General features: G+C 34.6%; 1 protein-coding gene across 4 annotated transcripts in view; it reads right to left on the bottom strand.

Annotated features, from left to right (window-relative positions):
• The window catches only part of HTR1F (5-hydroxytryptamine receptor 1F), a 128,367-nt gene that overhangs the window by 31,743 nt on the left and 82,326 nt on the right, over positions 1-14,298 (bottom strand). For 3 of the 4 annotated variants that reach the window (XM_082743816.1, XM_082743819.1, XM_082743818.1), the window contains exon 3: positions 12,945-13,007. The exons of the other annotated variant lie outside the window; for it this stretch is intronic. The gene's annotated coding sequence lies outside the window, so the exon portion shown is untranslated. The remainder of the gene's footprint in view (positions 1-12,944; positions 13,008-14,298) is intronic. 4 annotated transcript variants of the gene reach the window in all.

Raw genomic sequence — 14,298 nt, 5'->3', positions numbered from 1 at the left:
TACAGAAGTGATGAATCACTAAATTCTAGTGAAGCTAATATTATACTATATGTTAACTAACTAGAATTCAAATAAAAGCTTGAAAGGAAAAAAAAAAAGTCTCCAACTCAATAAACTACAAGAAGAAGAGCAAACTAAATCCAAGTAGGTAGAAAAAGGAAATAATAAAGAGCAGAAATCAATGACATAAAAAGGTAAAAAAATGAAGAAAATTAACAGTCAAAAAATGGTTTTTTGAAAAGATAGCAGTGATGAAATTCTAGATTGATCAAGACAAATAAAGGATTAAAACCAAATTAGTAATATTGGAACTGAAAGAAGAGTTTTCCATACAAATGATACAGATATTGAAAAGATAATTAAGAGAATATTAGGAATAATAATGTCAACAAACTAGACAACATAGATAAAATAGACAAATTCCTTGAAGGACAGTATGAGATAATAGAAAATATTTATATTGGTCTCTGCCCCAGTTCCTGATACAGGTCTCCTAAAACCCTTGTAAATTCCTAGATCGTAAGAGCAGTAGGACCATCTTTTGTTTTGTTGTGGTGACTCTGGGTGGGTTCCTGGATGAGGGCTGGTCACCAGAAAGACCAAGCCATGAGGGGAGGGGTCTAGAAATGAAGTTAATAATGAATTATGCCAAAGTGAGGAAGACTCCATAAAAATCTCAATATTATAGGGTTTAGTGAGCTTCCAGGTGAGTGAACACATCCATACTGGGAGGTGGCACACACCACCTCCATGGGGCAGAACCTCCTGAGCTGGGACCTTCTCAGACCTTGCCTGAGGTATTTCTTCATCTGGATCCTTTATTATATTCTTTAATAAACTGGTAAAGATAAGTAGGCTTTTCCCTAAGTCTGTGAGTTGCTCTGTAAGCCAGTTAGGGATCTCCGAAAGAAAGAAAGGAAAAAAAAAAAAAAGAGAGAGAGAGAGAGATTGAGATATAGCTTCCAGAACACAAGAAAAGCTATTTTTAGGCTCCCAGCTATTTTCATGATCTCTGCCTAACTGGTTCTATTTGTCCAAGAAAACTTCCTGCAGAACTTCCTAGAGGCTGCTGCAATTATAAAGAAATGCAAAAACTTCACTAGTTAAGGATTTTAAGGAAACAAAGGAAATGTAAAAACTAACAGTCTCTACCAGGCAAAAACAGCCTACTCGCATCAGTGGTAAAAGTTTTCAAAAGTAGAGATTGACCTAACACACATTCTTGAGTCATTTTTGCAGGATTCAAACCCCTATGAGCACTTACATACTTGACTAACTGGAGTCAGAGGACGGATTGATGCTGATCCTTGGTGGCCCTCAGAAGTTCAGTTAACTAGGACTTGGATTCTGTCAATTTAGGATAACTATTGCCTCAGTTCTATACTGAATTCTCCTCTGCCAACTCCCTTCATGAATATGCATGCATCCTCAGCTTAAAACTTCCTAATTTTGTTGTTTGGGGAGACACTGCTTTGGGAAAGATCTCCAGTGTTCTTATTTGTTGCAAGTGATATCCTTCCTTTTCCCCTCTTTGGCTTGGTTGGGTCTTTTGGCTTGATGCCCACCAAGAGGTGAGCCCAGTTTCAGATTACAGATCTACCAAATTAATGAAACCCAAGGAGGGGTCATTAGAACCTTGAATCTCTAGTCAGTCAATAAGAAGCACAGGTGATATCAAACCTACCTTTCTGAACTGGGGGTGGGAAGCAGTCTTGTGGAACTGAGCTGCTTCTACTTGTGAGATCTGATGCTATCTATGAAGAGATAGTGTGAGAATTATTGGTAATTGTGGGTAATTTAGGTCACAGATTACCAAAATTCACTCAAGGAAAAAAAAAAAAAAGATAATCTGAAGCACTCCGTATCAATAAAAGAGCCTAATTGGTCATTAAATACCTTTCCATAAGGAAAACTCCATGTGGTATCACTGGTAAATTCTACCAATATCTAAAGAAAAAAATGATACAGATTTAATAGAAATGCTTTCAGCAAATAGAAGAGGAGGGAACATTTACAATATTATACTAAGAAAACCAGAGAAGGACATTAATGACAAAAACAAAAACAAAATCACCCAATAGTCCATTAATTTAGATGTTAAAATCCTAACCAAAATACTAGCAACTGAATCCTGCACTATTTAAGAAGGATAACACATCCCCGATCAAGTGGGATTTATCTCAGGATTGCAAAGTTACATTGACATCAGTGTATTTTAATATAGTAACAGAATAATGGAGAAAACCATGCTATTATTCTAATGCAAGCAGAGAAAAATAATGATAGAATTCACCACCCACTCATGATAAAAAGCAAAAAACAAAAAGCAAACCAAACCAAAACAAACAAACAAACAAAACTCTCTGAAAACTAGGAATAGAGGGGAACTTCCCCATCTGACAAAAGGTACTTAATAGAAACCTACAGCTAACATATTTCCTTGAGCAATTCTGAATGCTACTCTCCAAAGCCTGAGAACAGGTAAAGAGGCTTGCTCTCACAGCATCTTATTCAACATTATATGCTACAGATAGATCAAAAAAGACAAGAAAAAATTTCCTAAGGGTCAAAATGAAAGAGGTAAAGCTTCTCTACTTGCAGATGGCATATCTATTTATTTAGAAAATGTACAGGAATCTAAAAACCAATTACAAGGATAAGTGAATTTTTCCAAGTTTCAGAACACAAGGTTAATAAAATCAACTGGAGTTTTATATACTGGTAAATGAAATTATAAAAAGTCACTTCCAAGAACACTAAAAATGCAAAGTATTTGGGAATTAATTTTATGAAATTAATTGCAAACCATCTGTTCTGAAAATAACAGAACATGGTTGAGATCAATTTAAAGAAGACCTAAATAAATGGAGAAACATGGATTTGAAAACTCTATGAAAATAATTATCTCTAAGATTATCAGTTTAGTATTAGTACCAGTCAAAATTCAAGTAGACTCACTTTAGAAATTGGCAAGCTGAGGGGCACCTGGGTGGCTCAGTGGAGTAAGCCTCTGCCTTTGGCCCAGGTCATGATCCCAGGGTCCTGGGATGGAGCCCCGAATTGGGCTCTCTGCTCAGCAGGGAGCCTGCTTCCCTTCCTCTCTCTCTACCTTCCTCTCTGCCTACTTTTGATCTCTGTCTGTCAAATAAATAAGTAAAATCTTAAAAAAAAAAAAAAGAAATTAGCAAGCTGGATCTAAAATTAAGTGAAAAATTAAACCTACTTTTTAGAAGAATAACACAGTTTAAGGATGTATAGCTCTTGATTTCAAGGCATATTCTTTTTTTTTAATGTATTTTTTTTTTCTAAAGATTTTATTTGTTTAGTTGACAGACAGAGATCACAAGTAGGCAGAGAAGCAGGCAAAGAGAGAGGAGGAAGCAGGCTCCCTGCTGAGCAGAGAGCTGGATGCGGGACTCGATCCCAAGACTCTGGGATGGAGACCCAAGATGAAGGCAGGGGCTTTAATCCTCTGAGCCCACCCAGGCGCCCCTCAAGGCATATTCTAAAGTTATTGTAATAAAGACAGTATAGTATTGGTGAGAAGATGGATGCATAAATCATAAGGATACTTTAAAAAGTCTTCAAACAGTAGAGCAAACAATTCTAAAATCTAAAAGATTCCAAATAGCCAAAGAAATTTTGAAAAGGAAAAGCAAAGCTGAAGGCATCAGAATTCCAGACTTCAAGTTATATTACAAAGCTGCCATAATCAAAACAGTATGGTACTAGCACAAAAATAGACACATAGATCAATAGAACAAAATAGAAAACCCAGAAATAAATCTAACTATATGATCAACTAATCTTTGACAAAGCAGTAGAGAATATTCAATGGGAAAATGCCAGTCATTTTAACAAATGGTGTTGGGAAAATTGGACAGGAACAAGCAAAAGAAAGAAATGAACCACTGTATTACACCAGACACAAAAATACATTAAACATGGATTAAAGACCTAAATGTGAGATCTAAAAACCTAAAAATCCCAGAAGAGAACACAGGTGCTAACCTCTAACCTCTTTGATATTAGCAATAGCAACATCTTCCTAGATATGTCTACTGAGGCAAGGGAAACAAAAGCAAAAGTAAACTATATTGGGACTTCATCAAAATAAAAATGTCTTGCACAGTGAAGGAAATAAGTGACAGAACTAAAAGGCAACCTACTGAATGGGAGGAGATATTTGTGAATGATATATTTGATAAAGGATTAGTATCCCAAATATATAAAGATCTGATACAACTCAACACCCAAGAAATAAATAGTCCATCAAAAAATGGTCAGGAGCTATGAACAGACATTTCTCCAAAGAAGACATCTATATAGCCAACAGACACATGAAAAGATGCTCACAACCCCTTACCATCAGAGAAATGCAAATCAAAACTACAATGAGATATCATCTCATACTTGTTAGTATGACTAAAATAAAAAACATAAGAAATAACCTGTGTTGGCACGATGTGGAGAAAAAGGAACCCTCTTGTACTGTTGATGGAATGCAAACTGGTGTAGCCACTGTGGAGAATACTATGGAGCTTCTCAAAAAGTTAAAAATAGATCTACCCTATGACTCAGCAATGGTACCAGTGGGTATTTACTCAAAGAATACAAGAAAATTAATTCAAAGGGATACATGCAGCCCTATGTTTATAGCAGCATTATTTATAATAGCGAATACAAGAAAATTAATTCAAAGGGATACATGCAGCCCTATGTTTATAGCAGCATTATTTATAATAGCCAAGATATGGAAGCAGCCCCGTGTCCATCAATTATTGAATGGATAAAGAAGTGGCACACAATGGAATATTACTCAGCCATAAAAAAGAATGAAATCTTGCCATTTGCTACGACATGGATAGAGCTACTGAATATAATTCTAAGCAAAATAAGTCAAAGACAGACATACCGTATGATTTCACTCATGTGGAATTTAAGAAACAAAACAAACAAGAAGAAAAAAGAAATTAAGAAATGGATTCTTTTTTAAAGAAACAGACTCTTAACTATAAAGAACAAATTAATGGTTAACAGAGAGGAGATGGATGGGGGATGGGTTAAATAGGTAATGGGGATTAAGGAGAGCACTTGTTGCGGTAAGTGCAGGGTGATATATTGAAACTATTGAATCACTATATTCTATACCTAAAACTAATATAACACTGTATTTTAACTAATTGGAATTAAAAACTTAAAAATCCAAAAAAAGGGGGGGTCCTAGAAACAGCACAGGGCATTGGAGGGATCTGAAAACTGCAAATACTGGAAATATATGGTCAATAAATTTTGAAGAAGGTGCCAAGGTAATCCAAGGAAAGTTTTTTCAATAAATCATGCTGAAAAACCTGGCTATCCATAAGGAAAAAAGTGAATATTTGTCCATCATCAATGAATAAAATATAACTTGAATCACATACATAAAATTAAATACCAAAGTTTTAAAACTTTTTAAGTAAAACATAGGAAAAAATCTTAGTCACTTTAGACTTCTAAAAGTTTTCAAAGATAGGATTAATTAATACAAAGCATAGTGAAAGAAAATCATTAAATTAGAATTTATTGATGTTCTAATCTTTTTTTCTGGAAAATATTTATTTTAGGTTTTATTTATCTATTTGACAGAGATCATAAGTAGGCAGAGAGGCAGGCAGAAAGAGAGGGGGAAGCAGGCTCCCCACTGAGCAGAGAGACTGATGTGGGGTTTTATCCCAGGACCCTGGGATCATGACCTGAGCCGAAGGCAGAGGCTTTAACCTACTGAACCACCCAGGCACCCCTCTAAAAAACATTCTTAAATAAAATATCTAGCCACAGAATGTGAGACAATGTCCATTTGACATATAAATGAGAAAAGATTTATATCCAGAATATATAAGAATCTTTTATAACATGATAGTGAGAAAAATAATTCCTTTTAAAAGGTAGACACATGGTTTAAAAGACAACTCACAAAAGCAGATATTTGAATAGCCCAAACTTCATGGAATACAGTCAACATCATAGTCATCAGGGAAATTTAATTTAAAATAATAATGAAATCATCACTAGAATGGCTAGTACTAAAAAGATGGAAAATACCAATCACTGGTAAGAATATGAAGCAAGTAGAATTCTCATGTACTATCAATGGGAGTATAAAATAATACAACTACTTTGGAAAACTCTGCATTAAAAAATAATCTTAAACATAAACATGGCATATGATCCAGCCATTCCATTTCTAGATCTTTCTCATGAGAAATGAAAATATATGTCCACAAAAAGCCTTGCACGTGAATGTTCAATACACTTTATTCATAACCACCGCAAACTGGGAAGCAACCCAAATGTCCATGAAGGTGAATGGATAAACAAAATATGTCATTTGTACCATTGATTGCGACTCAGTATAAAGCAACAAACTACTGATACATAAGAAAAACACGGACGAATCTCAAAATTGTACTGAGTTGGAGAAGCCAAACAAAAAGGAGTACATTTTATAACACTTATGTAGAATGTAAACTAATTTAGCTGCCAAAAAGCAGATCAATGGTTGATGATTCCAGGGACAAAGAGAGGGAAGGACTACAAAGAGGCTCGATGAATCTTTTGAAGATAGTTTAAGTGTGTAACTTGATTATGGTGGTGGTTTCTTGGTATATACAACCATTAAAATTCATAGAATTTTACATTTTAAATTGAAATAAGTAATCTTATGCAAATTACCCTCAATAAACTAGATAGGCAAAAATAAAACAAAAAAATAGATGAGGGCGTAATAATTGAGGCCCTAAAGCAGATCAGACACAGCCCAGAATATTTACCAAGCAGAACACAGCATAGAGCAGAACCAGTTTATATTGGAGAACCTGGAAAGAATTGATGGTCTACAAATACCAGGTATGATATAAGATGGGAGTAAGATAAAGGTTTGCAGACAGGAAAACGAACAAATTTTAATAAGCTTCTCCACTGCTTTTTAAAAATTCAGATCAGAAATAATTATTGATATTTTAAAAAGATTTAAAAATCTTTTTAAAAAATCAATCATGATGTTCTGGAAAAGGTAAAAGGTAAGTCTATGGTAAAGGTAAAAGTAAAACTATGGAGACAGTGCTTGCCAGAGGTTAAGAGGACAAGGAGGGGTGAATACATAAAGGCAATGATACATTCTGTATAAATCTATAATGGTGGGTACATGGTTAAATTTGTCTAAACCCCAAAAATGCACAATGCTAAGGGAAAACGCTATTGTAAATTATGGACTCTGGGATACAATGATGTGTCAGTGGAGGTTCATCAGTTGTTGACAAATGAACCACTCTGGTGGGGAATGTTGGCAATGACTGTGATACTGACTGTGGACAAGGCAGAGGTGCATAAGGGAAATCTTTGTACCTTTCACTCAATTTTACTATGAACCCAAACTGAATAATGTTTATTTAAGAAAAAAGTTTGTGGCAATGTAACAATATACATTAATTAGTTTCTTTAGCAAGTATTTATTAAATGGTGTGGACTTCCTTAAGTCTGCTTTGATCATTTTACTCTGAGGATGGTAATAGTATCTGTGTCCTAGGGTTGTTGGGAGGATTAACTAAAATGTTGGGAAGATTAATTAAAATCTAGAGTACCTAGCCCACAGTGAACTTTAATATATTACTGTTACTATAAATAATATAATGGTCCAAGCACTAAACTGGGTATCTTTGATAAAATGTGTAAAGGCCTAAAGTTTGAAATCATGGTGATAGTTATCAACTGATACCACGTGCCCTCAGTAGTATAAACAATTGCTAGGGCTTCCCAAGTTTTGGAGATTGGCCACTAGTCAGGGGAATTTGAGACAGTGTGGCTTGTGAGGGGATAACTGATTATGATCCTGAGGTTCAGGATGAACCCAGAAGAAAGCGAAACTGGGACATGCTGATGAACTCTGAAAAACCAGAAGAAATTAAGAGTTTGTTATGAGTGAATGAAAGTCTGAAAGAAGAAATTAGTTTTAAAACACCAGATTTAGGAACTAGAAGTTTCTCCAACTGACCAGATTGGAGTAATAGGAAAAGTACAAGGTGTGAAAGTACTTATGAGAGGAAAAATTAGAATATATGTAAAAATCATTTAAACTGGGAACTGTGAAGGTACAAGGTTTAATGTTTTGAATACCCAAGGGTCCTGAGAGGAAATGGGGGAAAAACAAGACTTAAGAAATCAAATTCTAAAGGGGCGCCTGGGTGGCTCAGAGGGTTAAAGCCTCTGCCTTCAGCTTTAGTCATGATCTCAGGGTTCTGGGATCCAGTTCCGAATCAGGCTCTCTGCTTGGCAGGGAACCTGCTTCCTCCTCTCTCTCTCTGCCTGCCTCTCTGCCTACTTGTGATCTCTCTCTGTCGAATAAATAAATAAAATCTAAAAAAAAAAAGAAAAAAAAATCAAATTCTAAAAACCTCTGACTCCTGACTTTAGGTCCTTAATGGTACTAAGGAGGTCACAGGAAGAGTGATGTAAAGAAGTTGGTGTGAACTTCAAGGGGGGAGGGTTTAGACTCCTGGTGAGACAATAAAGGTCTGGAAGTAGCAATAAGAAACAAGAAGGCCAGCTTGTTCTGCTGGTCTATGAGACAGAAGACAGATGGTAATGGCTTTCATTTGAACTTTATTATTTTCTCACTGTGACATCTTTCCCTCCACACGTAGATTGGACTTGAAGGAGTTTGGCAGTCCCTTACAGCAGCCTATCTTTCTGAACCAGTTGTCTTTCCAAAGATTGGGCCAGGAGAGGCATGGATATAGATCTTAAAATGACCTTCTTTCCTTGAGATATAGATCCATACATTCAAGCTACTCCTATTCTTTGTAACTGACGGTTGTCAGGAGTGGAGGCCCTTAGGTCCTTAATAATTTTCTAAGTATTTAGAATGGAGTTATTTGTAGGGCAGTATTAGAAACTGTGCCAGGAAGCATCTCCAGTCTACTTGGCAATACAATGAACTTCTTTTGGGTCTGTGTGGGTCTGTGTGTACACAAACTCTTTTGGCTCTGAAGAACAAATTTACCAAAGACTTAATTAAGCAAGCTGGCATTCTGGTTTGAGATTTGTCTTCAAAAACTGTAATTTCTAAAACCTAAGCTGAGGTAAATAAACATTGATTGAATTTAGAGATGCAAAATTTGGTAGACACAGAATAGTTTGTATAACTCATCTGAAAATAAATATACTTCCTTTTTTATAGACCTTAGTAAATATGCTCAGAATAAGGTTTTAGTGTTTAACAATAATGAGAGTGTTATTGGGGTTTAGTAAGTACCTCAAAAGCAAAATTCTATAACATGGCTTTCAGTTCTGTTCTCAAAAAGCAAACATAATATTAAAAATTAAAGTCTTTACAGAATAATCCTGAAATAGTGATTTTAAAAAAGCAATATAAAAAAGGATACCAGCTGGTAGGAGAACTAAAATGTGATTTTTCCTAAGTCCTCCTCTTACTTGAAACTTAAAGTTTTTGCATAAATGGATTTAATGAAGAAGTAATTTAATAGGACAAAGATATAGAACAGTACAATATCCTGGAGGCTTTTTATTCTAGTGACCTCTTCATTTTTAAGTAAGGGTACCTGGCTTTTGGTCTTTCAAGTCCATTTAGACACAGATCTCATAGTCATTAACTAGGCTGCTCTGAAAACAGGGGACAACTCAGCCAGAATGAGTGAAGCAGTGAAAATAGTCAACCTAAAATTCAGAACTTTTAAAACCAAAGATCAGCTATATTTACTTCTCTTTATTCCTCTAGGATGTTAGAATAAGCCTAATGTTTTGTAATATTTTTCTGAATGTAAGTTTTTTCAATGAAGTAAGGCTGTAAGATTAGTGTAGAAAAATTTCATTCTTTGATAAAATCATACGTATGGTTTGATAAGCAGAAGATTTGATTCTGACAATTTCAAACTTTGATTTTGTAATAATAAACCAAATTTAAGGTCACACATCAACTTTATTTTGGCTGGGCATATTAAGAGAAAGACATTAGCATTTCATTAATCTGGTTCAATGGTCACTAACCTTGTCATAATGAGATAATAATTACAATAATAAGTATAAAAATGGCTAATATTTTTGAGCAATTACTTTGTGCCAAGCATTTTAGTTTTCATATACATTATCTCCACTAATCTTCATCAAATTCCTGGGTGGTAGTTGTTATCCCATTTTACAAATGAAGTAAATAAAGATTAGAAAATTTAAATAATTTTCCCAGAGGCTTGCAGCGGGAAGTGGCTGTTGTTGGCCTTTTGCACTCCAGAACCCAAACTTTTTATATACCATACTATTGAGCTTCTCTAATATTTTCTGTACCTTAGACATTTATGGCTATAGCTAACAGAAATATTTTTAATTTTCTAAATGTTATGATTTTATGTAAATATTGTATGTGAAATTAGTTTTAAGTTCATTGAAAAAAAAGAAAAGTGTCAATAATTTCCTCTTAGAATTAAAATTATAATGTAAGATGTCGATTAATTTATTTTTTGTTAATTATGAGAAAACTATTATAGCACGTCACATATATTCATGTTTTCTTAAGCTATCTATCCAAACCACTTTTCTCCTATACTTGAACATCTAAGATAAAGGCAATTCGAAATAAAAAAGACTTCTGTTTAACATACTCCTTCCAGTAATGAAAATTTCAAATTACTCTGAATGAATAACAGAGAAGAAAATAGTGTGATGGCAATAATAGTACTTATTGGCAGAAATAATGGTATCAAATAATACCATAAATTGATTATTTTAAATTACAGATTTAATCTTGAAGTGTTCATAGATACTCATTGAAAGAAATGCTTGGTGAGCAAGGTCAAGAGTATTCCTAGACTTAAGATATCCATGACTATTTTCAACAGAGCCATTCAATCAGAAAATTAACAATTCAGATTATTTGGGGACAGAACTTCATTTTTCTTTTCCTTTTCACTCCTCCCTGGACTTAGTTTATATGTGAATTATGTCTATCCTTTTAGCTACATTTATCTGTACATTCAATTTTTTTAAATGTTTGAATAAACATTTGATTTTAGAAAAGTTAGAAAAATTACATTTGTTTTATACTTATAAATAACAATGAACTACATTCAACTGCTATAGTATAATATATTCTTTGGATGGCAAGATTACAAGTTCTTTTATTTAATTATATTTCTGTGGTAGTTTTCAAAAATTTTTTTGGAGCTTTAATTAAGAATAAAATAAATCCAAGGACTTGGAAAAATAAATTATAAATGGGCATTATAATTTTAGCTTTATCTTTTTTAAACTTTCTGTATCTACAGAAAAATATAATAATTGGTTTTTAGAATGGTAACTTTGAGACTTTTCAAAATTTTAAACAGAACTTAGAATAAAGTATTTACTATGTAGGATCAGGTATAATCATATAAATATCACTGGTATTAATGTTCAATATTTTCAAGTTGTATTTCCTCATTTCTTATTCAAAATACTAATCAATGCCAATATTTACAGAGTTTGTATGAACTAATATACACCAGTATTTCCTCAAATATGAATAAATTAATATTCCATTAATTTTGTGAAATCATTTGTACAGGGTTTTTTTTTTTTAAAGATTTTATTTATTTATGACAGGAGAGAGAAAGCACAAATGGGGAGAAGCAGAGGGAGACGCAGGCTCCCTGCTGAGCAGAGAGCAGCTCAATCCGAGGACCCTGGGATCATGACTTGAGCCAAAGGTAGACACTTAACTGAATGAACCACCCAGACACCCCTACAGTTTTTGTGAAGTATTTTTTTTCTTGTTATTTAAGACACTCCTATTACAAAAATTATGGAGACCATAGATGAGGGGAAAGAAAAAATAAATTTTCCATAATCAATATTATGATTTCAAGATAAAATGAGTATCAGTCAAACAAATGGATTTATGTATTTGCCAGTGTGTTATAAAACAGGTTTGTTATTAAGAGCAGCAGCTGTTCTGAACCCCAAGTAAAACTTACTTCAGTTGTTTACATTCCATGATTTCATATATAAAATCAACTTTAAATTATGTATTTATGTGCTTTGAAATTCACTCTAGCTCTCATTTATGTTTTATAATTTACTATTTTCAGAAGGTCTGCTGCATCATTTGGTTAGAAATATCACAGATTTTTCTCTCCACTCCATGGTTAGTCTTTCACTGGAGTGTTATAAAAAAAGAAAAATTATTATTTTTTTTCTAAGTCACTTACTCATTTATCTTAAAAAGTTAAATAATTATTACCTTTCATCCAGTAGAATAAATGACTTAGTAATGGATCAAAAAAACAAAACAAAACAAAACAAAACAAAAAACTAAGCTGAAATTCAAGGAGGCATGGAGACTCAGATTGCTGAAGAAGAAATTCTAATCTTTCAATCAAAATACAGTGTATCCATAGTGTCATTTGCAATTGTTCACATTTTTTTTTAAAGATTTTATTTATTTATTTGTCAGAGAGAGAGAGAGAGAGGGAGAGAGAGCGAGCGAGCACAGGCAGACAGAATGGCAGGCAGAGGTAGAGGGAGAAGCAGGCTCCCCGCCAAGCAAGGAGCCGGATGTGGGACTCGATTCCAGGACGCTGGGATCATGACCTGAGCCGAAGGCAGCCGCTTAACCAACTGAGCCACTCAGGCGTCCCGCCATTGTTCACTTTTACTTGCTTAATTTTCTATATTAAATTTCTATATTAAAATGATATAATAGAAGATAGGGCATTTAATTTTAGATTCTGAGTGCATAGCTGTATTCTTTTAAAAAAATTCTCAGGGTGCCTGATAGAAAACAATAAAAATTCTTAAAAATAAAAAAAAAAAAATTGTGTGGGGCGCCTGGGTGGCTCAGTCGTTGAGTCTCCGCCTTCGACTCAGGTCATGATCCCGGTTCCTGGGAGGGAGCCACGCGTGGGCTCCCTGCTCACCGGGAAAGCTGCTTCTCTCTCTTCCACTTCCTCTGCTTGTGTTCCCTCTCTTGCTGTCTTTCTCTGTCAATTAAATGAATAAATAAAATCTTTAAGAAAAATTCTCCATTGTGTAAAATTTGTCAGAGTATTAGTGCATTATTTAAAGTATGTGATGGGGGTATTGGCAAACATTGAGAAACTCTAAAAATGTGGGGATTGGTATTAAGCCTAAACTTCTTAAAGACAGCAGTTTCTTTCCCCAAATTATTTCATGTGCAGCCATTAAATAAATTTCTAACATGGAGATATTTAATGAAATCTCTCACAACTTTATGATTTTAGTATTTTTCAACAAAACAAAATTAATGAAACACCAATGGTTTGCGTCTAGATTATTTGATCATTCTAAATTTTAACTGAAGTACATTTCGTAGAATATTTTAACCCAATAAAGAATTTTCAAGTTTTAAATTTCCAGTTCATAAGTCTTTTGACTGAACAAAGCAAGTTAATTTAGTGGGAAATCCTTAGTGAGGACAGTCCCATTGCAGCAGCGTCGCCCTGAGGGAATTTTTTAGGTGAAAACTAGGAGATAATAGTGACAAATTACCTGTCCTCCCTTCTTCTGGGTCAGGAGAGGAAAGGGAAGTCAACTCTTAAGGAACAGTGTGATGCCAAGCTACCTAGTGATGGAGCCTCTTACTACAGGCAGTGACATGAAGATGAGGGAGGTCAGGTAGCACCCTAACTCCCGCTCTTCTTCTCTTAGGTTTTTGGCTCCTTGTCAAGCCCCTCATGTTCTCTGCCAATAAGGTCCCACTTTTGTGAAGTAATGGTTAAGAGCATGAGTTATTTTATTTTATTTTATTTTATTTTATTTTATTTTATTAACATATAATGTATTATTAGCTCCAGGGGTATAGGTCTGTGAATCGCCAGGTTTATACACTTCACAGCACTCACCATAGCACATACCCTCCCCAGTGTCCATAACCTCACCACCATCTCCCTACCCCTACCTCCCAGCCACCCTCAGTTTGTTTTGTGACATTAAGAGTCTAAGAGCATGAGTTTTAAAAACAGATGTCCTGAATTTTTTTTTAAGATTTTTTTTTTTAAATTTATTTGACAAAGAGAAAGAGAGACAGAGAGCACAAGGAGGGTGAGTGGCAGAGGAAGAGGGGAAGGTAGGCTTCCTCTTGAGCAAGGAACCTGATGTGGGGCTTGAGCTCAGGACACTGGGCTCATGACCTGAGCTAAAGGCAGATGCTTAACCAACTGGGCCACCTAAACACCTTCATATTCTGAATTTTTAATCGAACTTCCTTCATTTTCTTCCCCTCCTCCCCCCACACTTCTTCTTCTAGATTTA

This window comes from Mustela nivalis, assembly GCF_964662115.1.
Source record: "Mustela nivalis genome assembly, chromosome: 1".
Classification (NCBI taxonomy): Eukaryota; Metazoa; Chordata; class Mammalia; order Carnivora; family Mustelidae; genus Mustela; species Mustela nivalis.
Note: the sequence above shows the minus strand (reverse complement) of the source record. Positions and strands in the feature narration are given on the sequence as shown.